General features: G+C 43.9%; 2 long non-coding RNA genes across 3 annotated transcripts in view; both read left to right on the top strand.

Moving 5' to 3' along the window:
- The window catches only part of LOC106148192, a 52,071-nt gene extending 38,220 nt beyond the window's left edge, over positions 1-13,851 (top strand). For both annotated transcript variants that reach the window (XR_001233409.1, XR_001233408.1), the window contains exon 3: positions 13,004-13,851. This is a non-coding gene — a long non-coding RNA (uncharacterized LOC106148192). The remainder of the gene's footprint in view (positions 1-13,003) is intronic.
- On the top strand, positions 7,299-13,007 carry LOC102006910. The gene is made up of 3 exons (XR_260493.2): positions 7,299-7,577; positions 10,396-10,595; positions 12,919-13,007. It is a non-coding gene; the product is annotated as an uncharacterized LOC102006910 (long non-coding RNA).
- Positions 13,852-18,734: the final 4,883 nt, after the last annotated feature.

Here is an 18,734-nt window from a genome sequence, read left to right as displayed (position 1 = left end):
AGACAGACAGCAGAGCACAGACAGAGAGAAACACACTAATATTTCTAGCATAGCTGTAGGATAAAAGAATAGGAAAGAAGAATAGAAAGGATTTTAGAAAAGTTTTGCCTTGCTTTACTGACTAAATTTTCTCTAAGAGATGAAAACAATAATCTGAATTATTTTAGTAACGATCTTTGTAACTGAATTATTCCTTTGCTCATTTAGTTGAGCCTGGAGCATATCACATCTTGAGATTTATTCAGGATCCTGGAGTTGTGTCATTGAGGACAGCTTCACTGATGCACTGAGGGACAGACAGCAATGGTAGTTCCTCGCACCCAGCTTACAGATGCACACTGAGGATCGGCACGTCTGCTCCATGTCACAAGATCAGTAAGTGGTAGACTCCAGGGGTGAACTCAGATTTGTGAAGACTGTATTGGTTCTGGGTTTTCTGCTTTCAAAAAGCAGGCAGGCAAGCAAGCAGGAGCTCCAGATGAGGACTTAGAGTAGGAGTAGCTTTCCGTGTGCTTGATTCCAAAGGAATCGCACGCAGATTGTAGGATCAGAAACAGTGGCCGAATGTCAAGCCGGCTGACGTGTAGCTGCAGTTGTTGTAGCAGACGAGGAGGAAAGGAAGAAAATGAGCTGCACTCATTAGGCATTTCTCACCCTATTATCAGAGCTTATGTAAGGAAATGTTTACTCCTTAATAAAAATGAAAGTCTTGTGGTTCTACTGATGCCAAAAGGCTGAGGGTGGTTCAGGAAGATGGAATGGATTTACCTATGGTGCCACTGTAGGATAACAGGGAGAGAAGAGCAGGAGAAATGTTTTCCACTCCATAAAATAGGATGGGCCTGAGGAGCAAAAGAAAGGACCACTTGTTATCCTTGAAAGTGCAGGATTAGAGGTAAATTTTCTGGAAACGCATTTACCTTCCTTTTTGTTATTTAAAAACTATCGCTAAGTGAAAAGTCACATGTGGTTGCACAGGCTAACCACAAGGGGTGACTGAAAGATACAGTGAAGGTTTAAATTTCAGAAATCGATTACAGGAAAAGACACATTTCCATGAACCCCCTTACTTTGAACACACTTATGCTACTGTTCTTGTCACTTTCAACAGCAGTTTGCAAGTCCTCTTTCATGTGTCTATGAAATGTAATAAAAACCATGGTGAATGCCGACGCCAAGTGCCATCCAACGGAAATACAGGCTTGCAAAACATTATGTGGTGCCCTCGTCCACCCTGGTCACTCAACCTGGCACTGTGGGACTTCTGGCTCTTCCCCAAAGTCAAAATGACCAGGAAAGGTCAATGTTTTGAGTCAGTTCAGGACACTGAGGCAGCTGCAATAGGGCAGCTGAAGACACTTATGAAAGAGGACTCCAGAACTGCGTCAGAAAGTGGCAGTAATGAGGGGACAAGTGTGCTTCAGACAGTGGTGGAGTATTTTTTGGGGCTTAATGGCAATGTTTCTTTTACCGTAATAAATCTAAAAATTTTAAATATATGCTGTATTTTCAATTACATCTCAAAAGTCCTGCCTTTGTCGTTTACTAAGCGTATGACCTTGAGCAACTTACTGTTGGCTGTGTGGGGTTCCTCATCTGCATAAGACTTATAATAACATCACTCCATTCACCTCATAATGAAAAGTTATCTTATTTTGATAATATTTGTGAAAAGAGCTTTATAAGCTAAAAATCATTCCATAAATGTTAATTTTACCTGTACTAAAAGAAATTTTATGTTCATAGCATCATGAATAGTCTTCATATATAATAATTCTCATATTTATCCTAACATGCAGTTTCCTCCCAAACTGATGCCTTGTAATTCACTTGCAGTGTAAAGTTAAGAGTCTTGACCTAGGTCACCCAGCAAATGTTAGCACCAGCCTCTCAGCATAAGTCTCTTGGGCTTCAGAGCTTGTGCCGTTAATACAGTGTTGCCTGGAAATGGAAGCAGTTGTGCTTTGGTGATGCAAAAAATGTATCTCTGAGCTATAAAGAAAATAAGGAGTGAAAAGTGATTCCGTAACCTTTTGGCACGAATCTGAAACTGGATGTTTTCAGTTAGAAAAGGAAGAAAAGCGTTTGCATATGTGTATGCTGGTTAGAGGCAAGCACAGGTATAAAAATAAGTTCTGCCTGGTCCGGCCTCCTAAGGAAAGCTGGGCAAAGAGCAATCCCTCTGTTGGTGTTGAGGTTACCATGAGTGGTAGCTCTAGGTTCGGGGAGCTTCACCTAAGAGGAGTCCGGGGGATGCCGGGGTGCAGTGCCTAGGCCGATCCCAAGGAGCCTGGCCTCACCTGGGATGTGCGGTTGGTGAGCGGAACACCTTTCAGATAACATTTGTTCTTTCCAGCTGTGCTTCTTAGTTAGTTTTTCGCCTTGGAGAAAACCACAGCCTTGCGTATTACTCCTCAATCATACCAGCAGACTTGGAAATGGGCTCAGGCAGACCACTGTTGCAAATTGAACATGAAACAGGTGTTAAAAAGAAAAAAAAAAAACACTTCAGTGGTTTGAGCAAGTTGAGCTTTAAACTCGATCTTTTCTCTAAAGAGAGAGGAAAATGCCATCTCCTGAGAAAGGAGAAGTGAGACATACGGCTCTGTGCACTCCGAGGGCAGACAGACGCAAGGAAGCAGTTTGCATGCAAGACTAAGGGGGAAGGTGTGGTGTGAGCTCACGCCAGGGGGTGAGGGTGAGGGGTAGCTGTTGAGATGAGGGGGCTCTTCCTGCAGGTGGTGCGCAGCACTGGCCGGGTACAGGGAGGCAGAGCGAGGCACCTTTCTTCATTAAGGAGGCCGCGTGCTTGAAGTGGGGACTTCCGAAAGACATGATTGGCTGGCTAACCGGAAGTGGTTTGGAGGGATGGAAGCACCGTCGCAAGGGACGAGGTTGGACGAAGAAGCCGGGGCATTAATTGGTACTGGATCGAAGAGGGCCCCGAAGGTTCTGCTAACAACCTCGTCATTCCCTCTCTAGGCATTAAGGAAACTTTGAGTAAGTTTAAGCAGAGTGTTACACGGTCAGAGCTGAGGTTCGGTAGAAGCACCTTGATGGGAAGGCCAGGAGCACTGGACAAGCGCGATGTCCGTGTGCGGGCTCTCTCAGGGACGCGAATTTTCATTCGATGGCCGGGGCTTGATGCACCTGAGGGAAGATGATGATCCCAGAGGGATCCAGTGCCTGGCGTGGGAGCCCGCATCGAGCCCCCGAGAAGGACAGGGGTGTCAGATCGTGAGCGGAAGCTTCGGAGTTCAGTTCGCACGTGCTGGGATGAGCGTTGCTCGGGGTGGAACCGAGATGCCCACGGACAGATTTCTCTAGAGAACTGGGTGCGGGACCCAGCTCCGGGCAGGAGACGCGGAGCTCGCTTGGCTGGCTGTGTTTGCTGAAGGCTGCGGAGTGAGTTCAGAGGGTCCTTGGGAGGCCGAGGACCGTGCTCGTTCAGACATTTCGGCCAAGGAGGGGAGGGTAAAGCGCAGGCAATCAGATAGGAGCAGCCGGCGAGGAATCCGAAAACTTGGGGGGAGCCGTGGTCTGAGAAGGGTCTGCGGCATCTAAAGGAGGAAGCGGCACACAGGGCCGATCCTGCTGAGAAGGCCAAGCGGGACAGAGCGATAAATACTCGTCTGTCGAATTTAGCAACAGGATGGTCAGCGCTGACCTTGGCCATGCCCGCCTGAGGGTGGCGAGGAGGGAAACCCGCAGAGCTGAGACGAGCGAGCGGGGTGAGGCAGCGGGAAGCGTGCGTGCCCAGGCCTCTTTCCCAAAGTAGATGGGCTGGGAAGGACCTGAGAGACGCAGGGCGCCCAGCTCGGACACTGCGACACTGCGGGGCAGGGGGGTGTTTTAAGCGGGAAAAGCCTAGAAGTGCTCACGTGCTGGTGAGAAGGCGGTGGGAAATGGAGCTGCCGAAGAGAGGAGGGCAGTGCTGGCGGCGACAGCGGAGCCTGTCACGCGGGCCGCCTCACTCTTGGGTCCCTGCTGCTTCAGCCAGCACGCCCTGCTCTGCTCTCGGCCCCTCCTCTAGCCTTCTTTGCCCCTTAGGCTGTGTTTCGTGGCATCTTTAGAGGACATCTGTAGGCACCGAGTTTGCTTGGAGGTGGGAACTATTCACCTCTCCACCCCAAGGGCCGAGACTTAGGAGCCGAGAGCCATCAGGACCTGTGTCAGCCGGCTTTCTGCACCTCAGAGTGGAAGCACACGAAGAATTATGCATTTTTCTTGGAGGAATAAAGTCAGTAAAGGCAACGGGAGCTTTGTCCCAGGCCACTGATAACCTGGCTATGACGGCAGTTGGGTGTCCCCTGGCTGCAATTATTAAGTAACTGAAATTGTTAACTGAAAGGTAATTTTTGTGTTCCAGTCTCCTGAGAGTTCTGTAAAGGAAGAAGAAAGCAGAAAACTTGAAGACTTGGTTAGGGTTTGGGAGTTGATTTTTCAACCTCCATCACTATTTTTTTTTTTAACAGCTGGGATTCATACAGCTCAGGAGCTGTGTTTGGGCTAGCAAGTGTCAAAGCTGTGGAGGCGTCTCTCTCTCTCTCTCTCTCTCTCTCTCTCTCTCTCTCTCTCTCTCTCTCTCTCACTATGCAATTATGCAGGGCTTGCTGATGGGCACGTGGTCTAGGAAACGCACCAGTACGGAGGGAGCTATGACGTCATTAGGAGATAAGGTCTTTTGGGACCACCATTGTGAATTTGGTCTGCTGTTGACTAAACCATTGTGCAGTGTGTAGCAATCTCTTAATTTTTTTCTCTTTATTAGCACGTGTTTGTAGTACACAATGATTACCTTCATGGGGGGAGTTGGGACTCCCTATATATCTTAACCCTCCGCCTCATTCAGGCTGGGTGTGGAAATCTTAGCTTTGATGGAAGTGTGGTCCCTAAAGCTCACACAAGGCAGAGGGGGCACCCATGTACAAGCAGGGTGCTGGAACTCGAGTGGGTGAGAGCTGCCCAGGGATGGGGCGGAGGGAGGTGGGGTGACCCTACATAGGTGACCCTAGGTGGGGTGAGCTAGGGTGGTGTCAGGGTGAAGAAGGCTTCCACTTGCTAAGGGTGGCCCGCTGGGAGAAATTAGAACCCGCAAGAATCAAGGTCGTGAAGGTCAAGAATCGCAGAGACTGATGGATTCTCAGGACACTTGGTAACTGCGTGCAATACGTGATTCCTTTGTTGTAAAGGCGTTGTTAAGACACTTGGTGAAGGTTGTGCACGGCATGGAGACTGCTGTAGGAATGTGCGAGTGTGAGCATCATGGCCTGACTCTGATGGCTGCATTGCGGTTGGGGCAGAGTCCTTGCTTGTGGGGTCTAACACTCGGGAGATTGGAGCACTGCACTGACATTCAGTCTGCGAGGGCTCTTTCAAAAACCTCTGTATCACATTTGCACTTCTCTGTGAGGTTTTGGTTACTCCAAACTAGAAGCAATGTTTTGTTTTTTTTTTTAAATTTTTTTATTATTTATTTTTTGAAGCAATGTTTTTAAAAGCACATTTTTTTCTCATTTTTAGAGATGCTTTTTTTTTCTTTTTTTTTGGTCTTTTTGAGACAGGGTCTCCTTATGCAGTTCAGGCTGGCCTTGAGCTCACTTTGTAACCCAAGCTGGCCTTGAACTTGCAATGATCCTCCTGCCTCAGCCTCCTGGGTGCTGGGATTGCAGGCCTTCGCCACCATGCCTGGTGTTTTTAGAGGTTCTTTAGGGAGTCTGTGGCACTCTTAAAAGTTGTCTGTTTCCAGGGAAGTTTGATGCAGGAGTGGAACACAGGGTCTGGATTATACAAAGCAGTGAGATAAATAATACACACAAAAAAGGAAGATGTCAAACAAAGCGAGATGCAACCCATTGAAACCCAACTGCTGGATGAGGAGGCATGAAAACCCAAGATTTTGCTTAGATTTATCCTAGCAGATCTCCAGGGAGGGGTTTAACATGAAGATTCCCTTTCTGGAGTGAACTTTTCAGAAGAGAAAACTAAAGTCTCATGACCCCTAAGTCCAGGCTCTGTTCTCCAAGTCTCTATCCCAATCCCCTCCCCTCAGTGCTCATAATCCGGGAAAGAGCTTTCAAAGTCAACTTTCCCCACCTATCTCTTCAGTTCTTTTCCTTCCAACAAATTTTTCCCGTCAATGGCGTGGCGGCCCCCCAGGGGTATTGTCTGGGGCAGGACGTGTGGGTGAGTGCTGTGGCAGCATGTGCTTGCATTAACTCTTTGGATGTCCTGCCAGCTTCGTTTCTGGTCAGTTCGGTAGCTCTTGGGACAACACAGCAGTCTTTGGCCTCCAGCGCGTCCAAGCAGAGGAAGGAAGTGGTCTGAACTTCAAAGTGAGCTTGTGCACCGTGCCATGAGGCCCGATCATTTATTAGTGCTTTAATAGCTGTACATGCATCTCAAGTACACACGGAGGCCAGGACCGGCTGGCCGTGTGGGAACAGCCTGCTCTCACCCTGGTTTCCTGGAAATTTAGAACATTTCCCGGTTTCAGGGCTCAGAACACGAGGGTCAGTGTGGGGCTTATGGTTATTTTCGAAGCTTTAAACAGACCTAAGCCTGTTCTTGGCTGATCAAATTAGAGCTGTTTTATTTATTCTCGGTATGTTTTATAAATACTGCTTAGAAAACCCATTTTTCCATTCCATAATTTTTAATTTTTTAAAAAAGCAGCTTTTGTGGAGGTCTAATTCACATATAATAAATACACATTTAAAGTACCTAGCTCCATGAGATTTTGCGAATGTAAGCATTCATGTCAGCACCACCTCAAATAGGGCATGGAGTGAATCCAGGACCCCAGGAAGGTCCTTCCTGCCCCTTTCCGGTCCCTTCCTCTACACCCAGGGACACCTTTGGACAGGATAAGATTTCTGTCGTTATTGCTTTTGTCTGTTGTAGAAGACCATTATAAGTACAGTTAGGCAGAATGCGTGGCTTTTTGTGTCTGGTGTTCTATGTTCAGCATATTTTTTGAGCTCCACGTATGTTTTGTGTCTGTCAGTACTTTGTTATTATCTTTTTGTTTTAGTATACAATATACTTATAAGTTTGTATAACATATTATCTTATTTTGAAATAACAGGCTCACTGAATGGATGCAAAACACTCAGGGTTCTTATGTAAATTATACCCAGGTTTTTCTTATTTTAATGTCTTTCATAACCACAGTACAGTGATCAGAACAAGTTAAACATCATTAACTAAGTTAAAATATCATTAACTAAACCATAAGTTTTATTTACATTTCTCCATTTTATTCCACTAATGATTTTTTTTTCCTGTTCTAGGGTCCAAGCTACAATACTGTGCTGTAGTTAGGTCTTCTCGGTCTCCTCCATCCATGATGCTGTCTACAGCTTTCCTCAGCTTTCACGACCTTTGCACTTTCAGAGAGCACCCGTGAGGTCTTTTGTAGCCTGTCTGAAGGTCTGGTCTCTCACGACTGGACGGAAGTTATGAATTAGGGGGGAAATATCAAGCAGGAGGAGACGTGATATGGACGGGGAATGTTGTCAGTATGTCTCAGTGTTGTTGATCACTTGCTTCGATGACGCTTGTCAGATTTTTTCACTGTAAGTCCTCAGTTTTTCCATTTTTGCTTTCTGTTTTAGTAGCTAGTCCTTACGTCCAGCCTGTACTCCAGACAAGGAGAAGTACGCTCTGTTTCTGGAAGGCGTAGTATGAAAAGACCTTTTGGAATTACGTTACACTTACTAGGGTGCTTAATATATATTTCCTGGGAGATAATTTGGGGCCGTGTGGAGAGCTCCTCCTCTCTAAGGCTCAGAGCTCTGACTTCTGGCGGTTGTCAGGAGGGTTTGCCTCTGGCAGTGATTCCTTCTCATTCTAATGAGTACTGTTTATTTTTCCATTTCTTCTTCACTTATTAATTAGACTTCTTCTAGAAGAGTTTTCTTCTCTCCTCTACTTATTGATTTGTTTATCTACATCAGAGTTGACTTATGGTTACTTATATTTTATTCTCTGGGTTGTGATCCAAATGACTGCTATCATGGGATAGTCTACAGTGTTCCTGCTTTAACCGTTAGGAGCTCTTTCAGGCTACCTGTATATTTTTAACCTGTCTTATCGCTTCCTTACTTTTTGGAACTAAATACACTATGATTTAGGCTCAAGTTTACAAATTATATTTTCATTGTTTAAGAGGTAGAATTGATAATTTCTCCATTGAAGCCAAGTTTTTATTATGGGAGAATGGTATTTAGAAACCCCAGTCTGGGTACTAAATGTGTTTGTTGCTTCTGGGGTGTCACAGACTACAGGCTGTATTGGAAAACAGGACTAGAAAATTCTATCTATCTATCTATCTATCTATCTATCTATCATCTATCTTCCTATCCATGTTCTATCTATCTATCTTCTATCATCTATCTGTCTTCCTATCGATGTTCTAGCTATCTATCCATGTTCTATCTATCTATCTATCTATCTATCTATCTATCTATCCATCCATCCATCTATCATTTATCTATCTTCCTATCCATGTTTCATCTATCTCTCTATCTTTCTCTAACACATGTATACGCATTATTTATGCATCTATCTGTGTACATAGACACAGCTCTTTACCTGTAGATATGCAGATTCTAGTAAACACACACACACACACACACACACACACACACACACACACACACACCAGTATCCATGTGGCTGTACTAATATCTCTGACTCCAGTGGCATAGCACCACATTGTTGACTCTCACATCTCTCCTTTGTGAATTTGTGTTTTCTTTTTCTAATAGTATGAGGCTTGATTCTCGTTATCTACAGCTTATTTACCACATTGTTCAACCCTACTCATTCTGGAAGTAGCTTCAGCATAGTAATCCTGAGTTGTAACAGGTAAAAGCAAAATTTCCTACTAGAATATGGTGTTTGCTTACCATTTTTGTTGTTAATTATATATTCAAAACATATTTTTAAACAGAGATATTTAAGTCAGTTTATTGTTCTTTACTCTTTTCTGGTTGGGTTATGTGTGCATTTCTAATAAAATTATATCCAATTGTGACAGTCTATATCCCACTTTCATTTCTCCATACCATTCTGGTTGAATTTTAGAAATTTGCGTGTAGTAAAATTTACTTAATGGGGTTTTGAGAAGAGCAGAGTCATATAGCTGTCACCATGGTAACACAGACAACAACCCCATCATTCCAGAGTAGTTAATTATTGTTAGTAGCATTCCATTGAGTCATTTACCTATGCATCGTTTCCTTATCCATTCACTTGTCTCTGGACATCAGAATTGTTTCCAGGCGTGGCTACACTAGAAAAGCTTTTGTCCACATTCTTACACAAGCCCTTTTGTGGACACATGCTTTCATTTATCTTGGGTAAATATCTGGAATGGATGACCAGGTCATAAGATAGGTATATATTTATCTCTTAAAAAAATCCCACCTAAATGGTTTCCAATATGCTTGCACTGTTGTGCATCACTCCCAGGGTGATGAATGAGCATTCCAGGTGCTTCACGTTCTCACCCATATGCATTTTAAGTTTTAGATGTTAACGTTCTAATGTGGCTTTCATTTGGGCTTTTTGGTGACTAATAGTGTTGAGTGTTTTCCTGGCTGTTGGCCCACACTCTTAATCACACATGCAAATGCTTTTGCCCCTTGGGGTTACGTGATGACAAGTTGCAGAAACAAAGTGTACACATCTTCAAGGGTCCTCGTTCTGGTATGGATGCATCACAGTTTGTTAGCCATTTATTTTCAAAAGACATGTGTGTTGTTTCCAGTTTTTAGCTGCTATAGCTAAAGCTTCTATGAACACTCACATGCAGGTGTGTGTATCAGTGGTAGTGAATCTTTTAGAGGTTTCTTTTTTTTTTTTTTTGGTACCAGGAATCGAACTCAGGACCTTGTGCTTGCTGGGCAGGTGCTTATGCCACTGAGATATATCCCCGGCCCCCTTTTAGAGGATTCAGTGATAAAGACAGTCCACTGCAGTGTTCATGCCAGAGGTTTGCTACCTCTGGTCTATATGAACATGTTTTTATTTCTTTAGGGGTAAATGAGAGGGTTGAAATTACTGGTTGTATGTTTGTTGCATTTTTAATTTTTTTATAAAAAACTTCCAAATTATTTCTCAGAACTGCTCCACTACTTTACATTTTACAACTTATCCATACATGCTACAGCAATATGAGTGATCTAGTTTCTCCATATTTTCTCCACTATCTGTGATTGGTACTGGTTTTGATGAGTCATTCTGACTGGTGTGTAGCAATATTAACGTGGTTTTAATGTGCATTTCTGTAATGGCTAATATAGAACATGCTTTTCATATATATAGGTATATATACGAAGATAAGAAATGAAAAGAATTATAGAATCATATTTGTTTATTTGTCCTCAGAATATAAACAGACTAACAGAGGATACAAACCACATCTTCATTTTCCTATTATCTTTCATTCCACTGAGTTTTCTATCTTCCACATTTTCTATTGAGATGGTTTTAAGGCAGCTGGAGACACAAGCACAATGTTTTTTAAATGAAGAATTCACTGGAGTCAGAGGAAAAATGGGAAGTTGATTTCTCCTTGGAAACAAAGAGTAAGAACTTTATACTCCATTTTGCTTTCAAAAATCAGAACTGGCTATTAAAATGTAGACATAAAAGCTTTTTGTTTTCAAAACTAGTTTTTGTCCCAAAACAAATCACCTGAACTCGTGCAAAGAAATATGCTCCTATGGTGCCCCCTAGTGGCTGCCTCCAGCGTAAAGACCAGAACCGCGGTCGTATTCAGCAAACAGCTCTCCAGGATTTTCCAAAATGCAGACACTAGAGTTTCTAGAGTCACAGTTGTCCATGAAAATATATAAGAAAAATTTTCTTTTCCCCAGAAACGTCTATTCACACATAAAAAGTACATGATATTGGTTGAGCAAATGAAATCTACTTTAAAAATAAAGCATGTATATTAAAATCTCTGCTCCCCCCACCAACATGCTGACATCGCTGTCTGAATTACGCCTGAGCTGTGCTCTCAGAGTTTGGAATATTATGAGGAAGGTAGATTCATCAGCAGAAATGATTACTCACTGGGATAAGTTCAGTGATAAGCAATTGTGCAACAAAGGAGAAGAGAGGTGAGCAGAGGGTGTGCAAAAGAGGAAATGACCTTTGACTTCTGCTTTGAAAGGTGGCTCCGCATCTGCTAGGCAGAGTAGGAGGAGATGTGCATTTCAGGACAAAAGCTTGGCAGGGCGAAAGATAAGACTTATGAGGAGCTCCTGGCAGTGGCTTAACACGTCAGGTGTGTCTCTCGAGGGCGGAGCTTGAACAGGGGTACAGTGAGGTCTCTGAAAGCAAATTATGGATGGAGAAGTGTTTGGAAGTCAGAGATACAAAGACATGGGTGTGCTAGCAGGGGACCAGGGTTGTATGCTGGAATGGGGGATCACAGATAGATTTTAACCTGGAAGAGGACTGAATTTCAATGATTTGATCTTAGTGAGAGATCCCTGGTGTCAGCAGAGAGGACAGACTGAAGGGCGTATTAGTAGTGTGAGTCTACTGTAATAATCAGGCAGGGAGTGATGACAGCTTATCCAGAATGTTACACAGAAATAGAGAACGGGACAAAAAGCTTCTGTGATGCACTTGAGCGGGCTTCCTAGCCAACCGAATGTGGGAGATGGGAATATTGGGCATGAGAAAAGGACACGTAGAACCTGTCTTCCTGATGAAATACAAGTGAAGCCGGCTGAGGGAGGGCGGGGGCTGGTGCAGGGGAATGCAGTGAGGTGTGATTAAAGGGTAAGTTTATTTGGGGAAAAGTTCAGTGTGAGACATCGGGGATGCCTGTTAGCAGAGAGAGATTTTATAGAAGATCGGAATTTGGAGTCTGTACTACCACATGATCGAGGTGGACAGAGAGAAAGAAGGGACAGGCAGCTCCCAGTTACTGGGGGATGTGTCACTGGCTAGCGTCCTTGCATTAGCAGAAATGGGCATTAAAACTAAGCCTCTTGCGGGATGTCCCCCATCTTGAAAGGCAGTGGGATAGGCTAGGTGAACGCAGGGCTGACAGACAGCAGCTCCTTATGTGACTGACATGCCTGTAGGCGGAGCCGAGAGAGCGGTGACCCAGAGCTTTACAAACTGTAGATCGAGTTTTGTTCTATTGTTAGCCATCTATTGGGCATTTGTAGGCCTGCGCGAAGGGTCAACATACTTAGCAAAAACCTCTTTTAAGTGCCTGAGGAAAGAGAAACCATGCTTTTAATGAAAAATAGGCTAAAGGACCAGAATTCTACTCACTCCCAACCTCCGCAGTGGACCCCGACTCTGTCATGACTGTGTCAGATGAGATTCATGGGGTCTTCAAATGCCTTGAATTCACACACATAGAGCCAAGTGTCGTGCATTTGTGCCTTTTGAGGATAACTGCTTCCATTTTCTGAGAGGATTCAGTAGCCAAAAGGAATAAGACTGGCAGGAGGCAAGTAGGGTCGGGACAAGAACAAAGAAGGCCGAGCACATTTAAAGCATAAATAGAGGAAAAGCAAAGCAGAAGGCTGAGAGGAAGCGGGCACAGCCCCGCAGGGGAGGTGAAGTAACTGATTCCAGTGAAGATTTGTAAGAGGGAGGAGCGGTTAATACGTTACAGGTCCGTAAGAAGGCTCAGGCAGAAAGGGGGATAAAAGAGTGCATGGTCTGTCCCGGTCATTGGTCATTGGGCGTTTCATTTTATTGTTCTGTGTGTAATGTATGATGGTGATTCATAGTAAGTGTAATCGTCTTGGTGAATTAGTACATAAAGATACCACGTCTTGGTCATCCCCTGCCCCGACCTTCCTGAGATTCCCTCCTACCTTGGCAAAGTCTACGTCCTATCATTTCTCTGTTAATTTGCTCTTTAAATTATTTTAGACTGAAGAGAAGGGTGTCTGGGGAGAGCGGTAGTGGAGAAAAGTGAGAGGAGAGTGCGTGAGGCCGATTCTGTGGATCACCGCAGGCGAGGCATGCTTCAGGGCGCAGAGGCTGAGAACACTCCCTGCTTTCCCACGATGGAAGAGGTGCCCATGGGACTCAGATCTGACCGACATGAACTGCGAGAAGATTGCTAGGGAAGGTTTTCCCTGGATGAAAAGGAGGCAGGAGCCGTGCTGAAGAAGAGTCCTCGCCTGCCACTTGTTCTTCCTGTCTTTGGAAGCAGCTGTGTGACCGTCTGATTCCCACAGCTGCGACAGCCAGCTTGACCACAGTGGTGGCCACAGGGGATGCCGCTGAGAACAAAAATTTGGCCTCAGAATGGCAAGTAAAAGGAAGGAAAAAGCCTGCACCTTCAAAGATACTTTGTGCATCTCCTTGCCGTTTATGGGAAGCAATGAGATCCTATTTGTTTGGGGGACTTCTGCTTGTGAATTTTCTTTCTTGAAGCCACAAGAAAGATGCACTATAAGGTGGAGAAGGAGAACGGGAACAATTCTTTCAAGAAGCTGTTGTGGCTTTTGTCTAGATGTCCCCCCAAAGCCCCATGTGGCCGTAGGTGGGACTTCTCGGAGGTGGCTGGGCAGAGTGCGAGATGCTGGGAACAAGGATGTCGTCCTAGGATCGAGTCACAGCATGATGCTAGGCTTCAGGGGGTGAGTGCTTCCAGCCCTAAGGGTGGGTAGCCTGAATAAATTCTAAGAGACAGGAAGAGGGCTGCTGTTGTTGTTGCTTGCTGCCTTCTGCCTGCCCTGCTTTGCCATGGACTGTTTCTCCTCTGTGATACTCCCCTACTATGCCACTCGGCCTTGGAGACTGACTATGGACTGAAACCTGTACAAACTGTGAGCAAAATAAGCCTCCCCTCCTTTAACTTTGGGTGTCAGGTATTTTTTCTCAGCAATGAGAACAGTAACTAAGACAGAAGCCCTGGTGTGACCAGAAAGCAAGGAACAGCCAAATGGGAGGATGTGAAAGAGGTACTCAGCTTTTCACACGTGCTCCTAGGAGGTGCAGGAACTGTAGGAGGAAACGACGTAGGGGAGTTTTAAACAGAAAAGATATGGTTAGAAAACCCACCCCCAAGAAGGAAAAATTGAAACCACAAACGGCAGAAGGGACAGCTTATCTTTTAATAAAGATTGAAGAAAAACTCTAGACGAAGGCACGTTTGGGACTGTGTGAGGAACAGAATTTGTAACAAAAAGAAACGTCCCATAGTTTTTATTTTCTTGATAGAAGTGGTAAGGAGCATAAAGAGGCATGAAGGTTGGAATTACATTTACAAGAAGTGGAAGAGGGACTGGGTCATGAGGAGGTGAAAAGCTTTGCTCAGGAGCCTTGAAAACTTAGCTGAGAGCAGACACTGTAACTGTAGTGGCATCGACTCACCCTATTGGTAAATATTTTCAGCTGCAGTGCAATGAAAGATAAAGTAGACTGTTGAGCTGATTCTGGGTAGAAAATTAGCATCATGAAAAAATAAAGGATTGTGGAACTAAGGATGCTGGTAATAGGATGCTTAGGGATAAAGCCTAAAAACTAAGCTCTTATGGGGAACGAAGCAAAGCCAGGAGTTTCAATCCACTGATTGATAGCAAAAATGCACCTAGTGGGGGCTGGGGATTTAGCTCAGTGGCACAGCACCTGCCTGGCAAGCTCAAGGTCATGGGTTCGATTCCTGGTACTGGAAGAAAAACAAACAAACAAAAAACAAACAAACAAAAAACCAAACCAAAACAAAACAAAAAAAATGTGCCGAGTTAAAGAAGACAATGAAAGAGGAGGAGGAGGAGGAGAGTACAGACTATGGGAATGGTGATCAGTCTGTCCCAGGCACCATATGTGGTTTTGGGGGGATTAGCCAGATACATGCTCATAGGCAAGGTTCAATCTTCCCATTCTCCCTTTGCTTTCTGTGGCCACCCTTCTTTGGCCTCTTTGAAGTCTCTCTCTGCCTCTGTGTCTCTCTCTGTCTCTGTCTGTCTGTCTGTCTCTCTCTACCCTGCCAATATTTTACTTTTAATATGTATGCTTGGGCCATTTACATTGAAATGGTAGGGTCTAAGTCTTTATTTTATTTTCCATCTTCTTTCTCTCTCTTTTCTTCTATTTGTAGCGTGCTTTTTAATGCATCTTTCTACAGTTTTCTTAGTGGTCTCCTTCTGTACATTACAATGTATACCCGTGACTTACAGTCAATACATCAACAGTTTATCATGTCAAGTAAAATGTAGAAACTTATTTAGGTCCCTTTATCATCTCCATTTTAAAATATTATTGTCTTGATTATCTGATTATTATCATAACTTTTCTCTCAATGACGAAATGTGTTTCATAAAATTCATGAGAAGAGGAATGGATCATTTGTTTGCTTATTTCTTTCTTATTTGCTCTCTTTTAACTGACCAAAGTATTAATGGATTAACTTATAGTTATGTTTAAATTTAAAAAACCACCCTCATATTAATTCATTGGAGTGTGCCAGCAGTAACACCTGGTCTCTCAGGACTACGTATCATTCTGTCGAAGAGTATCAGGGGTTTTCAGTCCTCTTATCCATAAAACAAAAAGTGTTGAGACGGATATTCTTCTAGTTTACTTCCAACCTTAAAACTTGGTTGTTGTAGTCACTGGACACAGTTTTTGAACAAAGCAGAAATTGTAATTCTGAGCAGTAATTTGTATTAATTCTGTTAGGCTTCAAGCTATGATATCCTCCAAATTTTGATAAAGGACTTGATACTTTTTTTTTTGTTATTTATTGGAAGGAAAAGCTATTCTAACTGGGGATATTTTCCCAGCATCATTATTCTCTCGATGGAACCAGTCTACTCCTGACAAAGCGATTTTAAAGTTAAAGGTGAGAGCTCATGAGGGCTTAGTATACTCACCTTAGTCTCTCTCTTCTTTCCACAAACCCCCCTTCCAAGTTTTTTTTTCAGAGCTGGGTACTGAGCCTAGGGCCTTGGTCATACTAGGCAGTGCTCTACCACTGAGCCACACACCTGCAGTCTCTCCCTGTCTTTACTCGGGGATGGGAGTGTTTGAAAAGAACCTCTTCTGCCATTCCAAATTCCTGCAATCCCATGGGAAAATTCTAAGAAAAGGGCTTTAATGCTTGATTATTTCTACCTTCCCTGTGGTCATAGAAATTTCAAAAGAAACCCTAAATTTATGCAAAATAAGTCTTTCACAGTTTTATTTTAGTTATCTCTGTATCCCAACCATTTTGCTAGGATCAAGGATTCGTCCTTCTCTTTGTTCACCCAGTGGGAGTCAAGAGTATTCGTCACTGACCAGTATAATCTACCAGGGAGAGGGCGTTTCCCAGTAGCTTTCATTCCAAATTCTATAGCAGTTACTTCCAACAGGGGGCTCCTCGCTGTTCCGAGTCACACAGGAACAAAAGCAACTCATGAATGTACTAAATGTCACTTTGTAATGGTTGATTCAATGTTGTGGTATTTTATCCCCACTTAAAAAAAAAAAAAAAAGCAACTCTGTTAGTTACTTTTCTTGTTGCTGAGACAAAATACCCAACACCCAAACTTAAGGGAGGAAAGGTTTATTGAACCTAAGGCCTTGTCTTACAGTTTGTAGAAGCTCCAGCTCATAATCAGCTGGCTCCAAGGCAGGGTGGCATGGCAGAGGAGAAACAGTCCACGGCAGGCAGAAGGCAGAAAAGCAGTGACCAGCAAAGAAGTGGCAAGCAGGCAGCAAGCAATGGCAGCAGCAGCCGCCTCTCCCTTTTATCCCTTCCAGGCTGCCTGCCTTGTGTGGTCCCACCCACACCTAGGGTGGCTTTCCCATTATCCACACCCAGAACTACACCAAACCAATCAGTGGGCTAATTTAGTAACCACAACCTTTAATCCCAGCATCACACCCTTAATCGCAGCATCACACATCCTAGATTCAGCCACCTCCAAAATGTCCCGCCTATGTCCTCATGAGGGTTTTGGGGGGACGTCTAGTCACAAGCCATACCAGCAACTCCTGACTTTTCCCTTGTAATCTCTTCCCCCCCCCGAGCATAAATTGGGGCAGGTGCACCCAGATTGTGTGAAAAGCATCTCAGAAATTTTGCACATATCATTCACACTCACATTTCATGATCAAGAAAAGTTACAGGGCCGCACCTGGCTTCAGCAGGATGGGAATGTGTAATAGGAAGTGAATATTTTGAAAAATACTCTACAGCATGTGGACTGTAGACTGAAGGGCTTAACTGACTAGTGCAAGACACATAAAGAAAGAAGAAATAAATTCCAGTTTCTGGTAAGTGCTATAAGATCGGTGGATGGTAGGTACAATGTGGGAGTCTATTTAGCCAGAATGACCGGCTCGAGTGAGCACTTAGTAATTCAGGCAAGCAAGTTCCAAAGAATGACAGGAGCCCGCCAAAAGCTGTTAGAAAGGAGAAGCAGAGGCCAAAGGACAGGGTCCTGAGACCCTGGGATGCACCTGTATCTGAGAGGACAGTGGTGTAGCTGGGGTTGTGGGTCTGAGAACAGTGAGCTGAGAGGAGGGAAGGGACTATTTCTTACAGATCCTCGGAAGCTGCAGGTATAAGTTAGGTCAGGCTAAACTCCCGTAACAAATTGGAACCTGAAATAAAGACTCAAACAAAACTACCCTTTTATTTCTCATTCAAGTTAATATCTAAAATTGTTGGTTAGTGCCAAGCTCTCTTCAGTATGGTGATTCAGAAACCTGAAGTTCTTTAAACATTTGGCTTTACTGTTTCCGGGATCTGGTCACGTCTTTGCATCTGGCTGGTGGAAAGGCATCTAGAGCATGAAACAAGCCACTTTTTTTTTTTTTAAAGAACTGAGCCAGATGTGGCAAATCTCACATCTACTCACTTTCTAATGGAAAAGCCAGTCCCAGATGTGGTGACTTAGAGCAAGTGCATGAGTCTTCTGAAAGGCAAGGCTGAATTCCCCATGGTTTTTGTGTGAACCTGATTTAAAGGCTCACTTCTAACGAGAGGAGATTATAAAAGGCGCTGTGGGCTCCTGCTTGCGTCCTGTCTTGGATCACTTGCTCTGAGGGCAGCCAGTTGGCATTTTGTGAGCTTGCTTGCCTGTAGTGCAGAAGTAGGTCCTGTGGCCGTCAGACAGTAAGGAACTGAAGCCTTCCTCCTGTAGCCATGTTAGTGAGTGCGGAAGATCTTTTAGCCCTGATCAAACCTTCAGATCACTACATCCTTGTGCAGTATCTGGAACACAAACTCATGAAAGTTTCTGTACCAGAACAACCTACGTTACCTAGAATATGATCCCCAGAAACTGTGCAATAATAAACATCAAATAATTATATTAATAAGTAATAATTAAAACAATGACAAAAATACCACTACATTTTCTTGGCCTCGCAGCTGCTGCTGTGTTCTAACCCTATAACTAGGGAAGGAGAGAAAAGATTTCAGGAAATAGTGGCTCATCTTTTCCACCCAAAGGTAATGAATTTGGGTTTTGATAAAAGTGCAATGGGAGACTGCTGCATGACTCTAAACAGAGGAATGGTCTAGTCACACGCTTTGTGAAAACCAAGAGCACGGATAGAGAGGAAATGGGAAGATCTCAGGAAGCTTTGGAAGTCATCCAGGCAAGTACAGCTTGTGCCTTGAACCAGGGTGGAGATGAATATGCAAACACTCAACTATATTTTGGAAGCAGTAAAAATAACAGAACTAAAGAAGTAGATTACAACTTTTTTTATGAAGTGGATAAAACTTTTTACCATCTTGA

The sequence above is a fragment of the Chinchilla lanigera genome, unplaced genomic scaffold (assembly GCF_000276665.1).
Source record: "Chinchilla lanigera isolate Chin_1 unplaced genomic scaffold, ChiLan1.0 scaffold00016, whole genome shotgun sequence".
In the NCBI taxonomy this organism is placed as follows: domain Eukaryota; kingdom Metazoa; phylum Chordata; class Mammalia; order Rodentia; family Chinchillidae; genus Chinchilla; species Chinchilla lanigera.
Note: the sequence above shows the minus strand (reverse complement) of the source record. Positions and strands in the feature narration are given on the sequence as shown.